Here is an 8,334-nt window from a genome sequence, read left to right as displayed (position 1 = left end):
CGCCAAAGCAGGTTAGCAGATAGCGCCCTGTCAAGAGCATAGGGCTTTCCATACAAAGAGGAGGCACCCAAGACCCGATGTAGAGGTCCCCCAAAGATCCCTGTGTTCGAGCAGCTTATCAGAAGGATCCCGATAAGAGCACAAGGCCCTCCATTCAAGTACGAACTGCCAAAATCTAGTGCAGAGAGCTCCAGAAAAATGAGTGTACCCGAGCAGATTATCAGATGGCCCCGATAGAAGCGCAGGGCCCTAAATTCAAAACACCAAGATCCAATGTGCAGGGCCCCCGAACACTCCAGTGTCGCCGAGGAGTGTGAATAGCGCCCCCCCCCCCCCCCCTCCCCCGACAAGCGCGTATGTCCCTCCATTCAAACAGAAAGCACCCAAGACCCCATTTGGTGTGCCCCGAGCGACTGATGTTCCCAGGAGATCAACAGATGGGAGCTCGACAAGAGTGTAGGGCCCTAAGCAAGTCACAGAGAAATGGTAGCACCCGAGACCAATGTAGAGGACCCATGAGCACGTCACGAGTGTGTCGGTAGGTTAACCGGGACCGACGTAAAGGGCGCCTGAGCAACCGAGGATACCCCGGCAGGTTACATGTGCGGCCTCAGCTATAGCGTACAGAGCGAATGGAAAGCGGAATACCTTCCCAGCGAATGGAAAGAATCCGTGGAAGACCTCTGATTGACAAGAGCGCCCCGGCACGCTAGCAGGAAGGCCCCAGCAACAGTTAAGGGCCCCCTGAGCAAATGCTAAAAATCGAGGGCAGAGTGGAAGGCTGCTTAACGATCAGAATGACCTTGCAAATCGGTCCATAGGTCCTCCGTAAACGTTGTAGAGCTGCTGGACAGCGTAATGAAGTTTAAATTCCCAAATAACAACTTTTAAATCATTGAAGTTTTATCTTTGTTTACTCGTGACCTTTTACTTTCGCTTGCCACTGTTCTCGGTCGCCTGGAAGTCCAAAGATGCCTAATTTTGCCGCGTCTTATGTTCTCCAGCGAAGCTATGTAGCGGTGTGTGGCTGGGCCAGCGGAGCTGTGGAGCGGTGTGTGGCGGGGACAAGCGAAATTGTGAAGCGGTGTGTGGGTGGGACAGCGGAGCTGTGGAGCGGTAAGCGGCGGGGACAGCGAAATTGTGAAGCTGTGTGTGGTGGGACAGCGAAACTGTGGAGCGGTATGGCGGCGGGGACAGCGAAATTGTGGAGCGGTGTGTGGCGGGGATAGCGGAGCTGTGGAGCGGTGTGTGGCGGGGATAGCGGAGCTGTGTAGCGGTGTGTGGCGGGGACAGCGGAGCTGTGGAGCGGTGTGTGGCGGGGATAGCGGAGCTGTGGAGCGGTGTGTGGCGGGGATAGCGGAGCTGTGGAGCGGTGTGTGGCGGGGACAGCGGAGGCTGTGGAAAGGGTGCGGTGGAGTCAGCGAAGCCCAGCAGTAGCCGGCGGTGTCCAGCTTCCGGGACACCGGTATGCCTTACCCAGGCGCCGGGTACCATCGTCGCCCAGACCACGAACACAAGCATCGTTGGGCATTCGTGTTGGCCAAGTTTGCGATCACCTGGGAATGAAGCCAGCTAGCCACGTCTGTTGAAAGATCATCTCAAGATCGTGGTGCCCAAAAATATTTAGCTCCTCCAGCACTTGCCATTCGCTGTCAGCACTACGGGTTTGCGTGTGACGGGCTTAATGTCGCGATGCGTGACGCTAAAACGCAGGAAGTACATAAATGCTTAAGCGGCAGGAAATGACGACGCATTCAACAGGGCTTTAAGTGCGTCATGACGAGGGACCTCCTGCTGGTATATTGGCCGCTAGGTGTGTATATCGTACACGAATTAAAACTTAACGTCTCAAGTATTTCTGGCCAATTTTCGGTGTAATATTGAGGTGCCCGTTGCTATATACCCACATGGGATCCTAGTTCTTGGCATAGCCGCATCCTACCACATCACGCACCACTCGCCGGTGACGCACTGGTGACTATAATCGAGAGGCGAGAAGCCATAATCTGTCAGTGCCACACCGCGTGGGAAGACCATAGACAGACGCTGGGAGCTTGATTACGTGTATTAACTCGGGTCGCCGCGACCGCATGTCTGATCACCGCCAGCCGGCTCCGAACGCGCTCCACGCGTGCCGACTCCGCGTGACGCCGCCGCGCCGGCCGTTCAACTGACGCTCTGCCCCGCGGCGACTCTGCTGCCGCCCGCGGCGGGCGTGTGACGTCACCGCCGCGGCGGGCGCACATTGCGACGGTGGCCGGCGGCGGCGGCGGTCTGCGCTCGTCTGCGGGGGCGCGCGGGCGGTGGGCCGGGCGCTATGCGTGGGTGTCGTGCGGACAGTTGACGAATAGCAGTGACGATGACCGGGAGATCCAGGAGCCCGACAGGGGCGGGACGCCTCGGGCGGAGTTTGGTGGCCGTCAGTCTTCTGGTTCTCATCTCCGGTGAGTGAAATAGACGCTCGGTGCGCTGTGCCGTCTCCGCCTGTCGGCGCCGTTGCAGTTGCGCCAGCCTTGGTGTGTGTTGATATGCAAACAGACGTCATTAATCTGCTGCGATAATGCTTTGTTCTGCTGCTGGGAGCCCTTGGGCGCACAAACCTCGTTCACCCGGGCTGGCAAGCTGAACTCATTCATCTATCGAGTAGCCCGCCCCGCTGACATCACGCACTGCAAACACGTGACACTTTGGCACCTCACGGCGAGTATGCTGGCCGGGCGCGAGCCGACCTTCGGTGGCATGCCGCCGCCGCCGCCGCCGCCGCCGCCGCCCCGCCGCCGCCGGCCGCCGCCGCCGCCCCTCGCCGCCCTGCTTCCGCCGACCCGTCCCGAGCGTTGACCTCGCGGTCCCGGCCGGCCGCTGCAGCGGTGCGGACGGGTGCAACGGGCGCAGGTCGCGCCTTGTGACCGCCTGATCACCGACGCGGTGACGGCGCCGCTCCCGGGCTCGGCCGAGCTGGCTCGGTGGCCGCCGGTCAGCCGCGGGGCCCTGCTCGTGCAGCGGGGGACAGGGCGGCCCTCACGGGTCGTCCATGTCTCCGCGCTAGATGGTAGACTCACAGGCTGTACATATGGCTGGCGGCTCCTGGCATCGCTGAAGCGCAAACCACCAGGGCGGCGACCATTCCTCTCATGGATTGTGGCGGAGCGTTAGAAAAACCAGGGCAACGATTTAACCTGCGGAGCGATGGGTGTTTGAGCCTGTGCGTGAACGCAGTCTCCCGTGTTACTGGGGCTATAGACAGTCCGCGGTACGGCCCTGCCAGAGCAACGCATGCCTTTTTAAGCTTGGGCTGGCTCCGTTCAGCGTAAAATGCGTCTTGAAAACCATTTGATTCACATGCCTGTTATACTACTGCGCGGATCTGCATTCTTTGGGACATCCCTGGTGACGATAGTCCAACCAGATATGGGGATGCTGTGGTCTGCGAATATGATTGTAATGTGCTAACTGGCCGAAGGATGTCACTTTAATAACCAACTCACCTGCTGTTATATGCCTTCAGATAGCCCAGCAGTCCCGACATGTAATGCGCTGCTCACTAATCATGATGAATTTTTTATGTTTGATATAGTTGGGGGGAAAAGTGTTAATAAAATCAGTTACAAGCGTCATGACATGGCATCACGAGTATTGATCGGCAAATGCACGTGACGCAATGTTTGTTTTAAGTGTTGTCTCGATCAAAATCGGCGGCCGGCGTCATGCCAGCTTGCCAGGAGCATTGCGTACAGCAGCGTACATGATAGCACTTAGTGCGTCGGATGGCGCCCATCAAGACCTGACGACCACGTACTCGAGTATTTCAGGTAACGAACTCATGACGGGCTCTAGCAAGGGCAAAAACCAAAGTGAAAATAGGCCTCTGAATCAAAGCATAGATTGGCCTGTTGTTTTGCTGTGACAGGTTAGCTATAATATGTTATATGGAGAAAATGTGGGCTGATAATAGCCTCCTAGCTCCGGAGTATTACAGCAAAGACATTTGTAGAAGAGTTTGCGGTTGCAAGCGCAGATCGTGCTTTGTGAAAATGTGCAGAGGCGAAACGAAAACCTTGATTCACCCATGTTTTGACGCTGTACTGTCGCTTTTAGATTGTGATCTGTGGTTGAGAGGACTCTGGTAATGTCAGGAGCTGAAGTTCCGCTGCTTGGTGTAAATCTTTGTCATTGGCTTTGATTCTGAAGATACATGCATTGGGAATGGAAGGAGAGTCGTTATTCAGCAGATTATTTTTGTCCTTCGGTTTTGCGTATTTCAGAGTACATTTTGTTTTATAAGTAGTAAATATTAAATCAGTATTCGGATGTGTGCAGGCGATGATTTATGCTGACCGTCTCAAACTTGTCGCTGATGGCGCGGGCAAGAAGAAAACTGCGAGGAAGAAATTGAGTGGGCAAAAGGTGCACTTAGCCAGCATATGACTTAAGTGCGAGCTCATATAATGTTCCGTTCTATTTAAGAGGAAACTATAACAATATCTTGAAGAGGGAAACATATGTTCGACCTTTCCCTGAAATAATCTTTGCCCACAAGAAAACTTGAACAAACTGCCGGCGGAAAACGTAACAAACTCGTGGATGGGCATGCACACGATATAACCTTATCGTTCCAGAGATGCGTGATACGACATTCTGAAAAGCCCTTATCGTTCCTGGGATGCATGAATGATCTATCTTTCAAAGAAAAATAAGCAGATTGACAATGTCCACCTGGCGGTCAATTTCTCAAAACAGTAGGGCTCCGTGGCAATACATATCCGTGTCGTTCTATGGTTGGCACTTGTCTGCAAAATCGAGGGATTGCTCCCCGAATCCTGAAGAAGCAAGGAAGCAAAGTGAAGACTTTTTAGTGGTATCAGCAACTCAATACCGGGGAGACATGGTGGGGCTCCCCTACACATAACTTTACCTGTGTCACTCGTGTGCGCCCCCTGTCCACATCACTTGTAGTCGTAACTCGTGAGTTCATGTAATCTGCGTCACTTGTGCGTGTGTGTGTGGTGTGTGTGTGTGTGTGGTGTGTGTGGTGTGTGTGTGTGTGTGTGTGTGTGTGTGTGTGTGTGTGTGCCCCGTCCGTGTGGCCTGTAGCGCGTGCGTACCCCTTGTCCGTGTCACCTGCCACACCTGTGTGCCGGTATAGGGGCCGCCGCATGGTAACGCGCTCGGCCAGTGAGGCGCGACCCACGAGTATTGCCGTGCTACTTAACCCGAGGGTCTGAATACGGACCCGGCGCGGCCGAGCCGGGACCAGAGTCCGGGACGCCCCTCCACTGGCTCGTGACGGTGACGGTGGTCCGGTGACCCGGGTCCGTCCGTGCCCCGTCAGCGGCGCGAGGTGGCCCGGCGCGCGCGACGCACCGTTAGCTCATCACGTGTCGCTCTGAGTCGCTCCTGCCGCGGCTCGCGGGCGCGGCAGGTGACGCGTGAAAAGCACGGGTGCGTCTCTGGGCATTGTTTTACACGAGAGGCGGCGTGCGCGGTGATCACGACACGGCTCAAGCGCCGTCCCGCGCTCAGGCCCGCGAGCCTTCAGTCTACCCTTCCTCCGCCGCGTGACCTTCGAAGCGGGCATCGCTGATACCAGAGTGCCACGTCGCGTCCGTCTGTGATTAATCGTCTGGCGTTCCTTTGTTTTCTTTTCGGCGCATCATTTTTGCTGCGCGCGCGAGTTGTTTGCGTTGGCGCCGCGCCGGGGGCCGCGTCCCTTTCTCCCCTTGTGCCAGACCCCGTCAGTATATCACGGGCAGGACCGGAATGCCGAGGCTCTGTTGACTGAGCGCCAGCGGCCGGCCGTCTGGCGGGCGGATCGGCCGCAATTACTCCACGGCCGGCGCCGGCTGGCGCAGTTTGATTCGACCGGGCTGGCTCGTCGTGTGCGTTCCGTCTGCCCGCACTGAACCGAGCGCGGCGATCACGGGAAGAGCGGGTCTTTAGCGTTACCACGGCTGCGAGACCATCTCCTTTCACCTCAGCGGCGGGGCTCCATGCAGTTCTGATTAAGTCGTGGTCCGACACGCGGCAGGAAAGCGCAAGCCGTCTCGCACCGCTGGGCACTGGTGCCGCCATATGAAGGTTGCTTGTGCATGTTTTTGTTGCTGGAGACCATTCCCACTACTGCTCGTGGACATGAGCACAAGCGAATATATCCGATATAAATACGATGATGCTGGTTGCTTTGAGGACGAGACCAGCGACACAGCCCGGATTGGTTTTGGTTCAAGTTACGAATAAGATGTGCCTGTCTTGGAAAAGAAGAAAGACGACGGACGGTATTCATTGCATTTCGTTATGCAGCACATCACTTTGCTTTTTACGCACCTAATGCAATGCTATCAGCGGTCATAACGGAGTCAAACCCAAGACACGCTGGGGGCGAACGCTGATGTACGGCCCGAACTCCGTTATCAAGTTGTGGGGTCCTGGACGCATAGAAAATAGAAACAGAGCACTCTTGGGATTTGTTACTTTGTGTCACAGTGTCTTAAGATGGTCATGAGACCTCAAACAGCCGTGGGATTTAAAAAGGGCCAAGGATTTAACATTACATTCCAAAGGGAGGGGTCAGTTCAGTCCCGGCTACGCTGATGACTGAGGTGTCATTTTGGTTTTACGGAGACCTGGTCACAGGAAAAAGCACATAAAAAGACATGAAGATCATTTTGACGTCTTTTTACGTCTAGAGTCGTTTTTAAGATAATCTTGGATCTGCCAGTACATGTGACTAGGGTCTGCAACTTCAGATAATGCGCTACAAAGTGACGGTTTGGAGATCTTTTTTGTGTGGCGACGAACAGTGACCATCAAGGAATGAAATTCGACCTGAGCTCATCTGGTTAAAAACCCGATTATGCATGTGCTGTATAGCCCACAACGTGTGGCCAGGGCAGAGAATGGCACTAGATAGTGCTATAAGATTAAATACTTGTGTTCGTAAACAGGGCATACAAGTGCTCACAGAGACGACAGCTATCTGACTTCGAATGCCGCTAATGGTGCAGAATAGGCCCGGCGCATGCAGCGTGGCCGACACCTTGACATGAGCGCATGATGATGCAACTTTTAATCGGCCTGACCTGTGACCAGCGCACGCGCTCCGAGTCGTCTCGGATGCCGGCGGCCACAGCAGGGCGGCCCGGTTCTCAGCGGCGGCTCAGCGGCGCGCGCGTGCGCCTCGGCAGACCTTCACCCGTGCCGTGATGAGGGCTGGCCTGGGCCGCGCGAGCGGGCCGGGCGGCGGCCGCCCTCCCAGCGCCGGGACCGGCTCAGGGCCGCTTCCCACACGGCGCGCCGCCGCCGCCGCCGCCGCCCGCTGGGCGAGCGCCGCACACGCTGGGTGTAACGACCCGCATCCGTTCTGGAGGGCCGTCAGCGGCGGCGGCGCGAGACCGCGTGCCAGCCCGGCCCGGTCCGGACGTGGTCCGGGTGCCGAGCCGTGTCCTGGCTGTGCGCGACTCCGTCTGCTCCCAGCTCGCCACCCGCATCGCGCCATGGTGCGGCTGGCGAGCCGCGAGCAGACGGAGCCGAACGAACAAACCAAGAGCCCATCAACGGTTACGGGTTCTTGGTTTGTTCGGCCGTCTGATTTTTGGTTAGTTCATTCTCCTGGCTCGTGTCGGCAATCGTGTCCGGTCCGAGTCTGTGTTTCGGTTGGTGTCCGTGTCACGACCCGTGTCCTTGTCCCGGTCCGTGTCTGTGTCCCGGTCCGTGTCCGTGGCCCTTTACGTGTCCGTGCCCCGATCCGTGTCCGTGGCCCTGTCTGCGTCCGTGACCCGGCCTCCGGCTTGGTCTGCGTGCTCCTTGCGTGTCCTGGCCGGCGTCCCAGTCCGTGCGTCTCCCCGATATGCCAACGGTCTGGCACGTCTCGGCTGAACCGTCGTCGGGCATGCAAGCGTCGCTTTTAGAACCGCGGTGTCCGCAACAGGCCTTAATAGCGACCGCCACTGAAAGTGACAGCTTGTTCTATTTTTACATGCCTGAGCTTCCCCAGCCTGTAAATCAGCCGGACCTTATGCACAGTATGTAGAAAGATACTCATTTGAATTTTCCATAGTGTATTGCACTAGCTCTTTCTCGGCTACGTTAACTGAGGCTTCTGATGGTCATTGAGAAAAAAAAACACTTTCCTTCTTTCATAAGCAGCCTGAATCATTGCACTGGTATAGATATTTGGATTTTGAAGATTCATACAGGAGAACTATGTACCCGGATGGAAGCTGTATGCCTCGACGCTCACATATGCTGTCTGATGAATGCCGCACTGCAATCGTGGGCTGGGCTCGATTTCTGTCCAGAAGATTGCATTGAAATGGTTTGTTTATGAGCGAACTGCGA

The sequence above is a fragment of the Pollicipes pollicipes genome, unplaced genomic scaffold (genome assembly GCF_011947565.3).
Source record: "Pollicipes pollicipes isolate AB1234 unplaced genomic scaffold, Ppol_2.1 Scaffold_4881;HRSCAF=5763_pilon_pilon_pilon, whole genome shotgun sequence".
In the NCBI taxonomy this organism is placed as follows: Eukaryota; Metazoa; Arthropoda; class Thecostraca; order Pollicipedomorpha; family Pollicipedidae; genus Pollicipes; species Pollicipes pollicipes.
This window is presented reverse-complemented; position numbering follows the sequence as displayed.